The sequence below is a fragment of the Elephantulus edwardii genome, unplaced genomic scaffold (genome assembly GCF_000299155.1).
Source record: "Elephantulus edwardii isolate Elephantulus edwardi_28Jun2011 unplaced genomic scaffold, EleEdw1.0 scaffold00001, whole genome shotgun sequence".
NCBI classification, from domain to species: Eukaryota; Metazoa; Chordata; class Mammalia; order Macroscelidea; family Macroscelididae; genus Elephantulus; species Elephantulus edwardii.
The window spans coordinates 9,502,311-9,522,434 of NW_006399751.1; positions in this window are offsets into that span (position 1 = coordinate 9,502,311).

Below are 20,124 nucleotides of genomic sequence, written 5' to 3' on the forward strand. Positions count from 1 at the left end.
CATCCATCCACCATCTATCCATCTATCTCTCTACTCACTTCTTTAAGCACTCACCAATTGATTCATCCATCCACCATCTATCCAGCAATCTATCTATCTGCATCCACTCACCTAGGAACAAAGTCATTCATTCAGCCAAGCATCCATTTATATTCTACTGCATTAAGTGCTTTATTTCAGAAAATCTGTCATTTTCCTTTGAACTAGGAAGCAAATGGTGAAAAGAACAAGTATGATCCTAATTTCAGTGAAAAGACAATACTTTTCAGAGAAACTAATCATTAGCTAGACAGTTGTAAATACCAGAGTAAAACTTCAAATTTTGTACATTATTTTTAATTTATTTGTTCAATAAATGTTTTTAGTCAGATAGAGACTGAGGTTGTATGGTTCCTAATCTTTTGCTGTATGTTATATACAGGAATTTTCTTCTTGGTACTAAAATATATTATTCCAGTCTATTCCATGTTTTTAAAATACAGTCAAGAGCCATGTTGAGCACCCATTCTGCACACACCACTTCCCATATTTCATTTCATGTAATATTTACAGCATTTTCTTTAGTGTATCTCCTTTGTGATATATACTATTTTTAAGATAAAAAAGGCATATTTGCAAATAATATTATTGCATGTACTAAAGCAAGAGCATGTGGGGCCAAAGGAATTTCACACTAAGAGCTTACTAAAAAATGCAAAATAAAGGCTTTTATTTTTTTACAACACAGACTTTTAAACATATCCCAACAACTGACTCCATGTCAAATTTCTGCCACACAAAAAAAGCTTCAGGTTTTCTCTTTATATAAAATGTAGATATTGTAGGATGATAGGAAATAGCTTTCATTGAGGAAGCCAGAAAACCCAAACTTATTTAAACACATATTGACATGCTCCTGATTAGAAAGTTACGTATCACATATGTGCCTCAGAGAATGAGTTTGGATGGGAAATTATACACAGACTCTTATTTAGGAAAGAAAAGCGGGGGGGGGGGGTGGAGTTTCAGCATAATTTTCTTTTTTTAGAGAAAAATCCATCAGGTTAACCCAGATTTCATTTCCTCAGCCTACATCTAGAGAGTCCCCAAAGGAATCCACAGTAGCTCCAGGACTCAGTATCTTGAAATTAATTAGTTCGATTACATTTGCAAATGAATAGTTGTAATAGTAATACTAATATTTCACAGTTAAACCATAAACATACATGAAAGACTCAACTATTTTACATTGTGGACAGTTGCAGGATACTTTTGTCATTTTTTGAACAGATTTATTTAGCAATGCTTAGAAATAATTGTAAGAAAAGGAAGGAAGATAAGAAGAAGATAACTCTGGAAGTAAAAGTAGAATATACCTCAGTGGGCTTTTTTGCACTGTTTCTCCATCATTTTTCTTGTACTCTTTATATGCAAAAAAACCAGAAGTGAAACCATCTTTCACACCCAAATACAAAATCAGCTAGTCACTTCCAACTTGCAGTAAGTAAGAAAGGGACCGCTTGTTGTTGTTGATTGCTTTCGAGTCGAGCACAACTAACAGTAACCCTATAACCAAAAGGCCTGAAGCCCCTCTATGACTATCAACATTTATCAAAGTTCATAGAATTTCTTAAGGCATGTTATTTAGGAAGTGGATACCACTCCTGTTTCCAAACTGGTCATAGTATGTTATTGTTGTTATGTGCCGTTGAGTCGATGTATAACAACCCTACGTAGAGGCACTCTGAATCCTTCCCTGTCATGAGCCAGTCTCACTAATTCTGACACACCAATTCCCATTGCCCCAGTTACTGTATCAATCCATCTCATCCAGGGTCTCCTTCTTCCCTTTTAAGTGTCATTGTTATTCAAAATCAGTGAAGATTGGATCTGTGACCGCTAGTAAGGCAGTAAATGCATGCAATTTGGAGGAAGAATAAAGGTAAGAGTGGCTCTGCCTTAAAGTCACAATTTAGCAAAAAAATCAGAGAAATGAAACATATTTCTCTAAATGCTTCAATAAGAAATAAACTCAAATATCTCATGCCACTGAGTTGGAATAAGCTCACAGTCGACCCTGTGTTGGGCTTCGAAGGCTGTAAATCACACAGGAGGAGACTGTCTCTTACTTGCATAACCACTGATGAATTTGGACCACTAGAGAGAATCAATCTTCCGGTTAGCAGTGCTCACGGTTGGCTCTGTCACTGAAATTCCCTTTCTTCAACAAGGAGCAAAGATTATTTTTTTAAAAAAGAGAAGGGGATTTCGAAAAGGGGAATGAGAGTTTAATTTGCACTAGCTAGATGGGAAACTAAGAAAACAAATAGGCTCATCTTAGAGAGGTTGAAACCAGGATGCTCCTTGGAGGCAAGGATTCTGAAGCTTTGTCTGACATACTTTGGACATATTGCAAGGAGGGACCAGTCCTTGGAGAAGGACGTCATGCTTGGAAGGGTGGAGGGACAGCAGGACAGGAAGACCCTCAATGAGGTGCATTGATTCTGTAACTGGGCCAGTGGGCATGGGTGTGTCAGAGACAGTGAGATTGACATGGGACAGGGCAGGGTTTAGGGCTGTTGTGCATACGGTTGCTATGAGTCTCAACACAACTCGACGACACATAACAACAACAGATGGGAGACTTGGCAGGGTTGATGAACTGAGCTCTGAAAAGTGATATGACTACAGAGCCTCCCAATAACAATTCATTGGAAAAGTGAATGGGGAATCAAAGAACTCGAGAAGTGTCCCAACAATACAAGATTAAGATGATGTTAGGTTGAGGAAATAATTCTTGGAATGATGAACAATATTGACTACTGATTTATGAGTTGGGAAATGAGTCCATAAGAAGAGGATACAGTCTTCTGCCTCTTGGCAGGTGTGTACTGAGTCCTTGCTCCTATTTCAGACCTCATGGGATGATGGATGACGTACTTCAGAGCGGGGTTAAACAAAATGCCTTAGGACACCTTTAGAATGGAGAAGTTCTGTGCATCTGTTAAAGAGTTACACTCTGAAATCTCTGTGAGATTGCTGTAAGGACATCTCCTGCTCAGGCTGTACTCAGGAATGTGCATATCCTAGTGTGCCCTGTGGAGGACACCCCCGTGTTCACACCCTTGAAATCTGCAGATTTTAGAGTGGAATGGTCTTCATGACTTCCCCTTACTTCTCTTTATCTCCCTTCCTTTTCTTATTGATATCTTTCAAGTAAGACTCCAATTCTCATGGATATTCATTCTCTCATTCTCTCTCTGTCTGTCTGTCTCTCTCTCTCTCTCTCTCTCTCTCTCTCTCTCTCTCTCTCCTCTTCCCTCTCCCTTCTCTCCTCTCCCCTCCCCTCTCTCCCTCTCCTAGACCATTACAATCTCACAATCATAAATTAGTTGTAGCATATGTATGGTGAAATGGAATATAATTTTAAATACATTGCATCTTGTCTTTTCCACTAGAATTTGCATGTTTTAGGTCAGAGACCTTTCTACATGTACACATATTATGGGGCGGGGGAGAGAGAAGAAGAGATGGAAAGGGAAAGGCAGGGGCAGAAGCAGAGTGGGAGGGGGAGAGAGGGTAAGAGGGAGAGGGAGGGGGAGAGGAAGAGGGAGAGGGAGAGGGAAGCATGAGTGCGAGCAAGAGCAAGAGTGAGGGAGAGCTCATTTACTGAAAGATATGGTGTGTATGTAAGCCATCCAGGAGAAAATGACCCATACATGGCCTTCCAGCAGGTTTTCAGAGGCTATAAATCACATGGGAGGAAACTGCCTACCTTTTTCCTGTGGAGCAGCTTGTCAATTCAGATTGCACTGGCTGCACAACTGCGTATCCACTGGCCGCCAGAGTCTAGACAATGTCAAAAAGCAGAAACAGAAGAGAATAGTGGAAATGAAAAAAGCTTTTAATCAGAGGCGAGGTGATTTGCAAATTGGAGATTACAAAGCCCAGAAGATTCTGAACTAAGAGATCCTCCCAGGAGGAGATAGTTTTCGAAAGAAAATACAAGGAACTTCGGTAAAAAAAAAATCGGTGATTGGTGGACATTTAGGAAATGGTTACAAAAATGAATGAGGGTACACCTGTTTTGTAGGAGATTAATTGTGTTTTGTCTATTTTATAGGAGGCAGAATCATTATTAAATTTGCTATATCTCACTGGAAATAATCCTGAGACCTACCTCGCCTTCCCTCACGGTGGATTCATGTCATCTTAAAGTTGGTCTTGAAAAAGCAACTGTTTTGAGAATATGTTTTGGATCTTCTTTTCTGACTAAGGTGCATTCTTAAGCAAGCAAAACTCTTAAGCAAATGAAATTACATTCTTCTCTGAAAATATTGCTGGAGTTACTTCTTTAAGTTAAAAGGGAGAATTAGAGAAATGTCGAGCTGCCTATGTGATACAGAAGTAACTTTTGATTCAAAGTATAGTTTTGGCCTCAGACCTTGGCATATTTACTATCTCATGTCATGAACTCTAAATGAATTAACCAAGAGAAACAAACAAGCAGAAAACCCAATCTACTATTGTTGAGTCTATCAGACTCATAGATTCGTGACTCCATCAGATTTGTTAGGATGTAAATCTTACTCTGCAATTATTTTGTTTAGATTTGTTTTTCATTTAATCACTGAAGTGAAAATAAATAGACACAAATGAAGACTTTGATGTAGGATTATTGTGCCACTTGAAGCAAACATTATAAACCTGGAAAATAAAAGAACATTCAATAAAATAAGTAACTAAGCTATAATTGCTTTCTTTTCAGGTGGAAGAGAGTCTGAAAAGAGATGCTATTAGTGACTGACTGTAAAGTATATATCATGGGCTCTCACTGATTCTCTTTGTTATAAATCACTTAAGTTTCACCTTTAAAGATATTCTAAGTATACCTACTTACTGTTTTTTGTTTAAAAGGTGAGGGGAGAAATTAAATGAGACATCTGTCTATTTACTGAATCATTTCTAATTCATTCATTCATTTATTATATATGGATTCGATTCCAGTGCTGTAAGCAATAGTTTTAGGAGGGAAGGACAGAGGAGAAAGTATTTTAAAAGTCATAGAACAAACTCACTCCTCATTTTGACAGCTAATGAAATAAATTTTGTTGAGTTGGAGATACAGATAACCAAATCTAAAGCAGTGTCTGAGGAAATGGGTAGTTGGAGACTTCCTTAACTAGGTAGTTTTTGTGCTGAGATCAGAAAAAAAAAAGTAATTTTACTCAGATTTGGGAGGGAAAGAGGATGACTCTTCACATAGCAAAAGCATCACGCAAGAGGTTATGGAAAAGATAAAAATGTAGCCTATAAGGCAGAAGCATTGAGAGGGTACCCTTTGGGAACCTATATGATTTACTTGAGATTGTTAAATCCAGTTGTCTTTTTTCCAAAGCAACTTCCCTTTGTAGTATTTTCTTCTCCAAGTGTGTACATACTGGACCAATCTCATGTTCATCCAGTTATAAGCAAAACTCATTGTGTAAAGGTCTTCATCTACTCTGCCAAGGCCTTCTTGTTTGCTTCTTCGTTTTGGCTTCTGGATTGGAAACACATATATCTAATGCTTGAGCAACTTGAGAGATTTTTGAAAAACAAATTTAAAGTGGTGATTCTCAACCTTAGCTGTATCTGAAACACCCGGGGGTGTGCAGAGGCGACACTATCCTTTCCAGAGAGGAGAAAGAGGTCAAAATACAAAACTCCAAACACAAAAATAGACTAACTATACAATCTATTCCACCACACACCTTCACAAAGTTTCCTCGATTGTAAATCTTTGGGCAGTGGGGAGGGAGGGATGGTGCACGTATCTCTCCTTTGGAATCACTGGTGGATTCGAACCACAGTAGACACTTGACCCTTCGCGTAACAGCAGAACATGCTATGGATGAGGACACTAGAACTCCCCCAAGATGATGGTGGTTGCTTGGTACCAGAGAGTTAAGTATGACTAGTAGCAACCATATGAACAGCAGCTCTAAATCTTGTTCTATCCTGTGCCATGCTCACTAACTCTAATATACTGGAGCTTATTTCTGCAGTCACTATGTTGACTCAGCTCATTGGGAGGGGAGGGTGTCTTCCTTTCTTTCCCTGACCCTCTTCACTCTTCCAAGCATGATATCCCTTTTCAAGGAGGAGTCTCTCCTAGTAACGTGGCCAAAGTGTGAAGTATGAAGCTTCACCATCTTTACCTGGCTGCATCTTCTCCAAGACATATGTTTGTCTTTTTAGCAGTCCAGGTATTCAGAACTATTCTTTAACATCACAGCTCAAAGGCATCACTTCTTCTGTCATCCTTATCCCAGTTCTCAAATGCACAGGAAGTAATAGAAAAGTGCATAGACACTAAATTCCCCAGGTGATTCCAGTGCACAGTCAAGATTTTGAATACTTTTGTCCCTTAATACATAAGGTGAAATTATAATATCAGCTGTAGTCATGAGTAAACAGTCTAAGAACCTTAAATCTTGCTGCAACCACATCTCTTTGACAGTTCAAATCTACTAAGAACTTTGAAGGAAAAACACAAACAGGATTTAGAGCTTAAGAAACATCATGGATATCCACTTCAAGGCAGTGAGGAATGTGAACCATAGGACCCTTTGTTTTCTCACACTTAAATTAGACTATATACTTTCCAGGTTTATAGAGAAGATTCAACGTCATGTCTTTATTTCATTGCCTAACACATAATAAAACATATTGTGAAGTGGATTCTGAATCATGATAATACCATATGTTGCTGAGTAGAAATAATCCATTGGGGTTTTTGGTGGGGTTTTCTCGCCCCCCACCCCCGCCCATGGAAAGAGATTAGCAGGCCTTTCTGCCACAATGCTGCTGCATGGCTTTGAACTACCAAATTTTGGGTTGTTAGCTGAATGTAGACCCCAAAATGCAAATGCAACATATAGTTCCCACTGCCAACGAGCTGCTTCTAACTCCTGTAAGACACAGGAGGAATCCAAGGTTGTAAATTTTTTTTGAAATGTGTTCCCTCATCTCTCTCCTATGGAACAGCTAGTAGGTTAACCTACCAACCCTTTTTGACTAGCATCTGTACTCTTTAAGCTCTGCACCTCTGTGGTTAAGTACCATCGAGTTGAAACCCACCCATAGCTCACCCTCCAGTGGGTCTTCAAAGGGAATGCTTTACACTGGAGGAGACTGTCTATCCTTCCCCTGTGGAGTGGTGGGTGCATTGGAACCTCATACTTTTGGGATTGCAGCACAGCTGTGGATCTGTCTCAACTCAACAATATACAACAGGCCACCAAGGTACTCAATAAATGTCCAAGCTTCACCATTATTTGTGATTTGAGGCGATGTCTACTAAAAAGGTCCAAGGCAAAGAAAATACTGATTGAAAACATTCATTCCACTCCCCGCATGGCTCTTGTTTGAGAACACTACAGAGGGGTGAGAAAAGCTAAGAACAGGAAGCTCCACATCAAACAGAGACAAGGACAATTTGGGAAGCTTATCATAGCAAGGACTAAGCTGTAACTGCATGGCAATTCTATTGGAAAAATGATAATTATATGTCAAGTTGCATTAATGTTATTTCATGCTCTCCAGAGTATTTGATAATTAAGTTGTCACTATCATGTCTATAGAGAAAATCACTTACATTGAAGACATTTTACCAAGGGGAAAAAAATGTCCTACTTGAAGTTCTAATTGTTCTTTCTAAAGAGTGATAAACTGTTAGCATGGCTGGACCTTTACTTCTGTGGCACCAAATCAGGCATCTTGTAAAGAACAGAGAAAACTCTTAATATTAGGCATCAGTGTGTGTTAGAACCATTTTAAACCAAGTGCCTTTGGCAGACATCATCAGTTCTCCAGTAGTCATGCCCACATTAACCTAATTTCTTCATAATAAATGGTAAATTGTGGATTAAATAGTGGCCAGGAGAACATTGTTTAAAGGAAAGACAAGGGGCTTATGGTCAATGTGATATGACCCTAAGGCTGCTGCCTGAAGCCTCATATTAAAGAAACTAAATTATAAACTGAAAGGCCACCTGGAAGTTGGGCAACATTCCACACTGATGGACCTCTTGGGAGAAGCCTGGTGTAAGATGACTACACCCAATCAGAAGAGAGCACAACCACTGGCTATATCCTACTTAACATCTGCTATGGCACAACCCACCTGAGGGTCCTGAGTGGCTCCATACATGGGAACGGGCAGAGGGCATCCAATTAGTGTTTTCCACAGAGAGCTGACCACCAAATAATAGATCAACTTACCTCCCATTACCTCCCCCCACCACATACACACACATAAAACCCACACGTGGCTTTTCATCCCACTGCCTCCCTCCAGCCTGGAGCTGCTGAACCTTATCTGAGAGTTGGTAATAAATTACTTTGTTTTACTTTATTTGGTTCTCTACGGCCTTTTATTACCTCACAAGTCTTTATGAAACTAGAGAATTATCATTATCTGAAAGCTGGACAATGACTAAAGATGACAGAAGAATTGATGCCTTTGAGTTGTGGTGCTAGAGAAAAGTATTGATTATACCATGGACTGCTAGGAGAACAAACAGGTCCATCTTTGAGAGGGTGAAACCAGGCTGCTCCTTGGAGGCAAGGATTTTTACTCTTTTGGGACATACTTTGGGCACACTGCAAAAAGAGACCAATCCTTGAAGAGGGACATCATGCTTGGAAGAGTGGACAGCTCAAGAGAAAAAGAGATGGATTGACTCAGTGACTGGGGTAACAGAGGTAGGCGTGTCAGAGACGATGAGATTGGCTCAGGATAGAGCAGGGTTCAGAACTGTTGTACACAGGATTGCTATAAGTTGGAGTCGACTTAACGGCACATACCAACAACAATAACATGGTAAACCATTGCAAAAACCAAACTACAACCTTTAAGCGGATCACAAGGCATATAGCAACCCGTAAGACAGACTAGGACGGCCCCAAAGGGCTTTCACGGCTGCCATCTTTACAAAAGCGGGCTGCCTCATCCATCTGTAGTAGAGGAACTGGAGAATGTGAACTAGCGACTTTTAAGGATGCTTTCCAGAGCCCCATTTTCGGGAAGGTTTATTGTGAATAACAAATTCAAGGTTTATTGTCTGAGAGTTCCCAAAACAGGTGTATTTTTACTGCATGTATAAAGGCACACACACAAAAAAATACATCTCAGGCTATATAAGTAACATAATAACATATAGTAATGAAAAGACATATATGAAGGGATTTAAATTTAAAAGAGTCTTAATAATTCTATGCTAAATAAATAAACATTCCCCCACCCCAAACCCCAAGGAAGTCTGCAATACTTTTCAGACATCATAATCTTCTGAAAATGACTGTGATATTTCCAAAGGTGGGCTAGAAGAAGTGGCATCACTGTCATTACAAAATGTTTGGTTAGAGAAAGTAGTTTCTTAGATCACTTTTAGTGACCATTGGATTAGAAATGCATGTTGGCAAATGCTCATGTAAAACAGACTTCCAAAGACTGGACAAAGGACAGTTTTTCTCAGTCTTACCCAAACCCTGATGTCAGTCCCATCCTACAACAGTGGCACTATGCAGTATTTGTCCCTTTGTGACTCAGATATTTCACTCAGCATAATGTCCTCCAGGGTCACCCATTTTGAATAATATCGCATGAGTTCCTTGTTTTTCAATTCACCGTAGTGTTCCATTGTGTGAATATACCACAGCTCCTCTGTTCATTTTGTCAAGCTAGATGTAGACAGAAATCAGAACCAACTTAAGAGCACCTTACAGCAAAAACTCCCTCAGGATATCATTGTCAGGTATCATCGAGATGATTATAACAACCCTATGAACAATGGATCTGATCTTGCCCTAACATTATACTTTCCTTATGATCTCCCATATGCTCAACACCATTGTTACAATCACTGTGCCAATCCATCTTTTTGAGAGCTTTCTCTCTTTGACCCTCCCAGTGTCTAAGCATGTGTCTTTCTAAGGACTAAGTCCATTCTGACACTTGACAACATGCCCCAAGTATGTGAGACAATATGCCAACATCCTTGCCTCTCAGGAGCACAATACTTATGTTTATTCCAAGACAGAATTGTTTGTTCTTTTGGTGGTTCATGATAAATTCAATACTCTTTTCCAATGCTGCTATTCAAAGGCATCTTCTGCCATCTTCATTCATTGTCCAACCTTCAGAAGCATAGGAAGCAATTGAAAATACCATAGCTTGGAGAACTCTGGTGGCCTAATGGCAAGGAGCTGCAACTACTATCCCAGAGGCGCACGGTTCGAATCCACCAGATGCTCTGCCGGGGAAGGAGGGGCAGTCTCCTCCTGTACCAGTCAGATCTGATTTGACGGTACACTCACACAAAAATAATAAAATAAAAAAAATACCATAGCTTGAATCAGGAGCTTCCTAGTCTTTAAAGTAACATCGTTACTCTGTAGTACTTTGTAGTTTGTTGACAAGATACCAGTTTTAAATTTAGAGATTCCTATCCTTCTCAAGTTTTTCATCCTCCTTTTCCTCCTCCAGTTTAATAACTTTTGGAACAACTCACAGAATCCACCAAAAGTACTATAATGATGATTATAGATTTATTATAGAAAACAAAAAGTGGCATGGCACAGCAAAAATTGAGAGGTACACAGGACAAGCTCTGTGAGTGTTCCCAATGAGCTTATTTTGTGGTGGGAAAAGAGACCTCTTACACTTGCCCATGCATTGATACCTTTCACCAAGCTGAAGCCCATGAAGCTTCCATATCCATTAATTTGTGGGGGACCTCAGGTTCTGATATACTGTTCATAGGACCAGTCTTCTTTATAGAGGACACCGTGTTACCTGAGATCATGAACTCATGATCAAATGAGTCTTGCCTGACCAGCCCTTCCTGAGCCATTTCTCTGAAATAGATTGTCGTGTTTAGTCTAAAAGCAACTTAGTGACTTAGAAAACTCTGATTGTGTGGAGTTATCTCTCTGAACCTTCACACAAATACCAAATGCCTTGTTGTTATTAGATGCCGTCAAGTTGAGGACAGCTCATTAAGGACCCTATAAACAGCCAACCTGAAATTGACCCTATCTTGTGGCATCTTCTCCATCTCTGAGAATGAAATGAATAAAAGATATAACTTAAGATATAAGTGATTTATTTATATAACCCTATACTTTTACTAAGAAGTTGGTATTTTTTATTTGTATCTCTCTGATTGCTTGTGATTTTGAGCATTTCTTCGAGTGTTTTGTTTTTTAGCTGTTCGAATGAGCTCCTCTGCAAAGAGTCTTGTCCTGTCTTATGCTGATTTTCTGATTGGGTTATCAGTCCTTTTCTTCTGGAGGCCCTGTTGTTATTGTTGCTAGATTCTGTTGAGCATGACTCAGAGTTAACCCTGTGAAGAACAGAGCTGAATCCCATCATCCTCTATGTCATCCTCACACCCTCTGATACATGTGAGCTCATTGCTGCTGTCACCGTGTCCGTCTCTTTTGATAGCAGTCTTCCTCTCTTTTGTTGACCATCCATCATTCCAAACATGATATCCTTTTCCAAGGAATAGCCTTTCCTAGTAACACGTCCACAAAGTATGAGCGATGGATTTTCATCATCTTTGGATACAAGGAACATTGCAGCTGCACCTTTTCCAACACACATCTGTCATTCTTTTGGCACTCCGTGGGATAGTCAGTATACCACAACTCAAAAGCATTAATTCTTCTTCTGTTATCATTGTTCATTGTCCAGCTCTCAGATACGATTGAAAAAACTGTCCCAAGTCAGGCACACCTTAGTCCTGAAACCGACAACACTGCCCTTCAGCATCATTACTCCACTATTTGCAGAGGTCCCTGGCAATGGAATTGCCCGAAACAATAGGTATTTTTATCTCCTGACTCCTGGTACCAAGGATATTTATTGTGGATCCAAGCAAAAAAAAATCATTAAGTTTCAATCCTTTCTCCATCTGTCATGATGTTGCCCAGTGTTTCAGTGGTAATGACCTTTGTCTTCTTGATATTAAGATGTAATTCACATTGAAGGCTGTAATCTCTGATCTTCTGCAACAATGGCTACAGGCCCCCTCACTTTCAACAAGCAGGGTTGTGTCATAGTGCTGTGTGTTGATGAATCTTCTCCAATCTCGATGCCATACACTTCTTCCTAAAACCCAGCTATCTGAATGGGTTTCCCAACATACCTATTGAATATATACATGGAGAAATGATACACCCCTGATGCACTCCTTTCCCTATTTTAAACCAGATAGTGTTACCTTGTTCTGTTCAGACAACAGCTTCTTGGTTTAGGTAAAGATTTCATATGAGTATAATTAAATGTTCTTAAATTCCCATTCTTCTAAGTTTTAGCCATAGTTTGTGGTAACCCATACATTCAAATGTCTGCATAGAGACGAAAATACAGACAGACATTCTTCCGGTATTCTTTGGTTTTGGCCAGGATCTATTTGACATCAGCAATACTATCCCTGGTGCCACAGCCTCTACTCAATCCAGCTTGAACTTCTGGCGCTCTCTCAAGTTTTGACAGTTCCAGTCATTTTTGGATGCTCTCAGCAATTCAGTGATCTGTAAACTTTAGCTATTAGACCCTTGTCTGAAATATTATTGCCAATTTTTTTCACCCTCAGATTTTGAGCTTTTTCCCCCACCATATTGGATAAGGTTTCTGATGAACACAAGGATTTTATTTTAAGAATGTCCCATTCATCAATTTTATCCTCTCCTGGTTGCACATTTTTGGCTATGTTTGCAAGCCTATTTATGCTGTAAACTAGGGCTTCAAAATTTGTTCCCATTTTGTCTTTTATGATTGCTGAGAGAAAGAACTCAGTCACATAAGGACAAATACTGCAATAAGAATACTGTGAAAATAGGAGGAAGACTGAATAAAATATGCAGAAATGCTAAAAAAGATAAGGGAGAAAGAATATGGGGGCATAGAAAGGGAAAGAGGTGAAATTATCAGGATAACAGAGGTTAATGAATTAGTGGAAGGTGAAGGAATAGAGAAGATTTAATGGGAATTTGAAAAGATATGGTGATAATAGGCACAGAGCAATACTAATTCATTATATAAAACACAATGTATATGAATGTATGACTCATCGGGACTTGACAACAACCTATGAATGATTGTATAAAACACAATGCACATGGATGAAACCCAATGTATATGAATGATTGTGTGCAACTAATTTTCAATAAAAAGAAAAAATAATTATATTGGAATGAAAGAAGAGTCATTTAAAAGGTGCTTGTGTATATCTGAAGTAACCCTAGTGGTGCAGTGCTTAACATATCAGCCTAATCCAAATGTTCAAAGCTTGAATACACCGACCATTGTTCAGATGAAGGGTGGACAGCTATCTCTCATAAACATTTATACCCTTGGAGGCCTGATGGAGGGCTACTGGGAGTTGGAACTGAGTCAACAGCAGTGGATTTCATTTTTGATTTGGTATATATTTAAATGAAAACTGAGAGAAACCCATCAATAATTTCATTAAAGCTGCTCTGTTTGTAACAAGAGGAAATTTATAGAAAGTATTCAAATGTGAGCATTGCTAACGGTCTGAGAATATCAGCATTCTGGAGCATGTGTGGGGCTGCCTGATCAACTGTGTGTGATTCAGAAATGCATTCTTAATTTTTTTTCATTATTTTCACCTCTTTATTTAGTGATTTGATACAGTGGGACAGAGACATTAACATATTTTTTGAAATCATCAGTAAATGGGGAATGATGTTTGCCCAAGGATTCTAAATTTCTCTCTTTAGGCAAAAGATTCATTTACATCATCCTAGCTCTTCAGACCCTGAGACACAGCTGCCTCCATTCCTCTCTGAAATTATGTCACCTAGAGATGGACAGAAGCTTCAGAATTTTTGCCTCCAAAGAGCAGCCTGGTTTAACCCTCTCTAGGATGAATCTGCTCATTCTCTTAGCAGTCCATGGTATATCCAATACTCTTCTCCAACACCATGTTGCAACAGTCCTTGGAGAGGGACATCATGTTTGGGAGGGTGAGGGATAGTGCAAGAGAGGAAGACCCATGATGTGACGAATCGATTCCGTGACTGGGGTAATGAGAGTAGGTGCGTCAGAGACAGTGAAGTTGGCACAGGATAGAGCAGCATTTTAGGGCTGTTGGACATAAGGAAAATATGAGTGGCAGGCAACTCGATGGCATATAACAACAATAGAGCTGGACAATGACTAGAGATGACAGAAAGAGAGTTAATGCTTTTGAGCTGTGGTGTTAGAGAAGAGTGTTGAATATACCATGGACTGCTAGGAGAACAAACAAGTTAGTCCTGGAGAGGCGTAAACTGGCTGCTCCTTGGAGGCAAGGATTCTGAAGCTTCTTCTGACATACTTTGAACATACTGAAAGGAGGGGCCAGTCTTTGGAGAGGGACATCATGCTTGGGAGGGTGGAAGGACAGTGCAGGAGAGGAGGACCCTCGATGAGATGGATCGATTCAGTGACTGGGGTAGTGGGAGTTGGTGTGTCAGAGACAATGAGGTTGGCACAGGATTGAGCGGGGTTTAGGGCTCTTGTGCATAGGGTTGCTTTGAGTCATGAGTGACTCGACAGCACATAACAGCTCTCTCTCTAGTGATAACCAGCCCTCAAATGCCAGCTGTGACAAAGAACTGAATTTCCAGTCATCCTTTCTATTGGCATTTAAAGTCTTAGACTTTGTGGGAGGCTGACATAGAGAAGCCCTAATTCCTCTTTTATTATTGATATTGGCTGACATAGGGAAGTCCTAATTCCACTTCTATTATTGATATTGGCTCAAGTATCACTGAAGTACTTTCTGACCAGTAAGCTAGTTGTATGGTTTTACTCTCATGAAGAGAGAACAACTGAGAGAGAATTACAACTGCCAGGTAAGCCTTGGAGGGGCAATTCACTCACAGGGTTGCATCCACTAGATGACAACAAGGTTAAATTTAAGACTATTTCACATATGTGTGTGTGTGGGGGGGCACATAGATTCTTAGGGGCAATTCACCATCAGAGAGCATCTGAGAACTTGCCTGTGTTGTCCTTACTGGTTTCCAGGAGCAATCCCTCTCTCTCATTAATGTTGAGTTCCTTGACCCAGTGATCATCCTCCATTCGTTTCTGGGGGCTGTAGATGACAATGTGAGGAGATTGCTCATCTTTCTTCCACAGCATCATGGGTGGATTTGAACCACCAGGGAGGAGAGGCCTGTGAATTAATTAGCAAACACAACTCCCTACTGACCATGCCACCAGAGCTCACACCTACCAGCAGGACCTCTAGAACCAATCCCGTCAACTTTCCATTAACAGTTGTGTAAGTCTCTCCATCTCTACTTTTGTAATCTTTTTGTCACTTTTGTAATCTTGCTTATAGAGTGATGGATTGTAATGGCCACCAATTCTCATCTGGTGATGATTTCCAAATCTTAATAAATGAAAGGCATGGCTATGAATCTGTTGGACCCTCTTAGAGGTTTTTCTCATTTTAGTGTAATGTGTCTGTTCTGTTTATGTTCCAAAAGAGACCTTACAGAACATATGCGATCATATAGAATTATCTCTAAGTAATCTGATGCTGTAGTCCATCTTGCTTTGTACTGCTAACCCAAAGCCTGTATGTCCTGGGTGATCTGAACCCACCAGCAGTTCTGAGGGAGAAAAATGGGCAGGGCCTCTGAGGTACACATCTCCTCCTGTTACGACTTACTGAAAACTCAGTGGAAGACTGCTCTCAGTCAGGATCAAGTCACTAACAATAAATTGTTGTTCTTCTTTGCTTGGTTTGTAGAATATAGTTGGATGTAAGGTGTCTTTTTTCCTTTAGAACATTTCTCTTGACTGTCTCTGAAGCCAAATGTTAGAATTCTCTTTCCCTGAACTGTTTTCTTGTTGATCATCACAAGAAGCCCTACTTGTGCAATCTTTTGAGGAAGGACCCTCAAGCCTGGCGTGCTTTAGTGAATTACTCACTGGAGCAAGGACTGGCAAGGTCGAAGTTCAATTGGTAGAGTTTCAGTACAAACGAAGAGGACCCTCGATGAAAAGTCACTGACTGACTTGCACTGCGTGGGTGAGTAGAACTACACCAATCAATGTAGAGGGTCTGTGCCGCACCAAGGAAACTGCATAACTTGCTAGCAAATGAAATAAGGTAAAAAACACTTTTAAGGTGGTAATGTAAGGTGTATAGAATACAAACAAAGATTTTCATCAGTTTTGCTAGCCCCTCAGACGTAAATTGAATGTATTCCGAGGCAGAAAAAGGGATTATTTTATTACCTCAATAAAGCAGCAGTATCGCTCTTGTGCAACAGAGGCAGCTTCATTCAATGAACCAAAACTACCAGCATCAGCGGGAGAGGTGGCTGATCTCAGACCCTGACATCAGACAGAGAGCTTCCCCATGGAGTCAGAGCTGAGAGCGAGCCTTCTCCAAGGCTGACCGGTAGTGGGCTGGGAGAGTAGGTACCATAAGTGGCACGGTCAAAGAGCTGTGTAATCCTGGCACAGAGCAGTAGCAGCCTGTGGAGGCTGGCATTTATTTGGTGGTTGTTTATTTGTTTTTTCAAGGATGGACATTGCCCATCCTTCTCCAGAAGAGCACGTGGTGGGCTTGAACCGTGTGCCTGTGACACTGTAGCACAGCACAGCTCCTTACCACAAGACCACCAGAGCTCCCTAGCAAGCTAATGGGTATATATTTGTAACACAAAGCAGGAGATTTTCATTGTTTGCAAATTATATATGTTTCACCTGGGAAAGGCAAGTAAAACAGCTGGAGAACAAAAGCGGGCAAAAATTGTCAGAGAACCTATAAATGAAGTTGGCAAAAAAATTAGCCTAAAATCAGTAAGTTGTCTGCAAATGAAAGATTAAGTTGTAATAGCAATAAACTAATACCACAAAATATCTGAGCTAGAATCTTGAACATTTCCCAATGGCCATACTATGTGAATCTTAAATATTTGAAAATATGAAGGAGGGAGATTAAAGAAGAGGGGAGAAGGAAAGAGAGACAGAGAGAAAGGCAGGAAGAGATAGATAGATAGATAGATAGAGAGAGAGAATGAGAATATAAATGAGAATAAAAGCATCTTCCAGAATTAAGGTTGCATAGAGAAGTGTACTCAGGGTGGGGGGGGGAAGGGATGGGGGAATTGTATACTAATAAGGAATTTTTTTTTCTTCTTTTTCTTTTCGGAGAGGGGAGCGAACTGGTGGGGAGGGGTGGGCAGGGAGAAAAGTGCGGCAATGAATGAATGGAAATCCAAAACCTCTGTAAATGCCTATTAAAATTAATAATAATTTTAAAAAGGCAAAAGAAAAATTAAAAAACAAAAAAGCATCTTCCAGAGACTAGAGCAGCAACTAGAAAATGAGAAGGAAATGGTTTTCACCCAATAAAGGCATCTCTCTATAGGATTGTCTCTATGCGACTATGGCTCTTGGAATTGAGAAACTCCATATACACATTGTATATTCTCAGAACCTAACGGCTAATGTGATACCAAGCCATTGCTGTCAAGTTGAGTCTGACTTCCGGTATTCCCAGCTGTTCTCTTTGTGAGAGATCACCAAGTATTTCTTCTTCAGGACCAGCTGGTGGTTTTGAATTGCCTGTTTTGGGGATTGGTTGGTAGCTGAGTGTGAGCCATTTGTACCACTCAGGAAGTGTAATATATGATGGTTGCTCGATTTCTGTTTGATGAATAAGCGTATTAGTAAATCAGTGAATGAAGAAATGAATGGCAGTGGCTGACACAACAAATATGAATGCATGAAATTATCTTTTATCTGAACTCTTGAGACTGCAGCTTCATAAACAGCTTTCCGGAATGTACAGATGTGCCCTGCAAATGCCTGGTCTACTGTGTTCACATGTCAATTCTTATCAAGAAACAGAAATGAAGAAATCCTAAAAAGGTAACATGTCGTCTTCATATTTCATGAGACTTGGAGCAAATTCATTCAAGTCCTGCGCTCCTTCCTGGTTTCCTCCCAGGTTCCCTCGGGGAGACCAGATGCAGCTGGAAGCCACGGTAAATGTCGGAGCAAGACAGGGTGGCTTCAACGGAATGCTGCTAAAAATAAAGTCAATGGCAGTTCCACAGGAAGGATTAGCCATGAAGGACTCAGGCTTTCCTCCGAATTACAGTGCTCTCTGAAAAGCTGTTTGAAATGATACTGTAAGCAGGAAGGAATTCTGACAATACATCATAGGAGAATTTCATAGAGAGATTAACTCTATTGGTTCATGTCATATCCAGTAAGCACGGAAAAGGTCAAAGTAGGTTATTAGGGTTTTTAGTGTTTTGTTTTGTTTTCTTAAAAAAAAAGAAAAACTGAAAAGAAAACTTTTTGTTAAGAAATCACATCTAATTTGGGAGAAATCAAGACATTTATTAAACCATATTTATTTTTTAGAAAATCATTTTTCAGGGAGAGTTTTCATATATTAAAAACCCTGAAACTCATGGCTTTCTACTTGATTCTAGCTCATAATTTATTACTTTTTAGGACAGAGTAGACTTGCCCTAAAGGGTTTTTAAGGCTGTAAATCTTAATGGGGACAGATTGCCTCTTTTTCTTCTTCAGAGGAAAGGCTGTGGTTATAATCTTTCAATTACCAGACAACAATGAGCTCAAGCTACCACCAGGGTTTAATATACTCAATATTAAAGACTATTGGTTTTGGTAACAAAAGACTAGATACAAAGTCTCGGCCAGCACCAAGGTGGCATGTGACTGCCAATGTTGTCTGTAATTATTCCACGTTAGACTTTTCTCATTCAAATGATGAGTATAATAATACACACTACGATTATGCTAGGGAAGATCCCTTGAACAATTGTAAAGTAATAGCCAGATTGCAAATGTCATCATTTGGAAAGCTGGTTTGAATTCCATCACATCTAGCCAATAGCTCTCCATACTGGGAAGAGTGTCCTTTCGACCAGCTCACCCTCACTAGATTTTCCCCCCTCCTTAACTTGTTTTTCTTTCATTCTTTAATACATTGATTGTCCTTCATATATTGATTCAGAAGTTGCTCTTGTGTGAAACTCAAACAAAACTCACTGCCTTCCAGTGGATTCTGTCTGAGTGACCCTCCATCTGTTTGCCAAGGCTTTAAATCACTACAGGAAGGAGCTAAGCACTCTTGTCCCATGAAGAAAATGGTGCATTCGAAATTTATGGCCTTTTAGTTATGACTGTAACAAGCTACACACTACATTACCGGAACTCCTTTTTTACTATTCTATACTATTCCTTTTGTTCTGGTACTGTACTGTTTTTGTCAAGTGCTGTCAAGTCAACTGCAAATCATAGTGACTTCATGGACATCAGATTGGAACCTTGTTCTATCTTGCACCATCCTCACTACCTCTGCCACAACCCAGCATGTTGTTATAATCACTGTGTCAGTTAATCTTGTTGAAAGCCACAATTCTGGAACAGGGTGAAACCTGTCTGCTCATTGGAGGCAAGGATTCTGAAGCTCCATCCGACATACTGTGGGCATGTTGTAAGCAGGGACCAGTCCTTGGAGAGGGACATTATACTTGGAAGGGTGGAAGGACAGCACAAAAGAGGAAGACCCTGGTTGAGATGGATTGACTCAGTGACTGGGGTAATGTGGGTAAGTGTGTCGGAGACAATGAGGTTGGCACCAGATAGAGCAGGGTTCAGACATGTTGTACATGGGGTCGCTATGAGTCGCAAACAACTCTACTGACTTGATGGCAGTTAACAAAAATAAGATAGAGCAATAGAACAATTGGTAGATTGCTAGATCAATAGAACAATTGGTAGATTGATAGATCAATAGAACAATTGGTACATTTATAGATCAATCTTTTGATAGATAGACACATACACACACAAACATGAGAACTCAGAAAACCTTGGGGGTTAGGAGCTATACTGCCAACCCAAAGGCCGGTGGTTTGAATTCACAAGCTGCTTTATAGGAGAAAGATGGACATTCTCTTCCCTTGTGATTTACTGCCTCTGAAAACCCACTTCAGGGTCAGCTGAGTCAGTTTCAACTCACCAGCACACAATAACCATAACATAAAGATACATTAAGGGTGTGTGTGTGTGTGTGT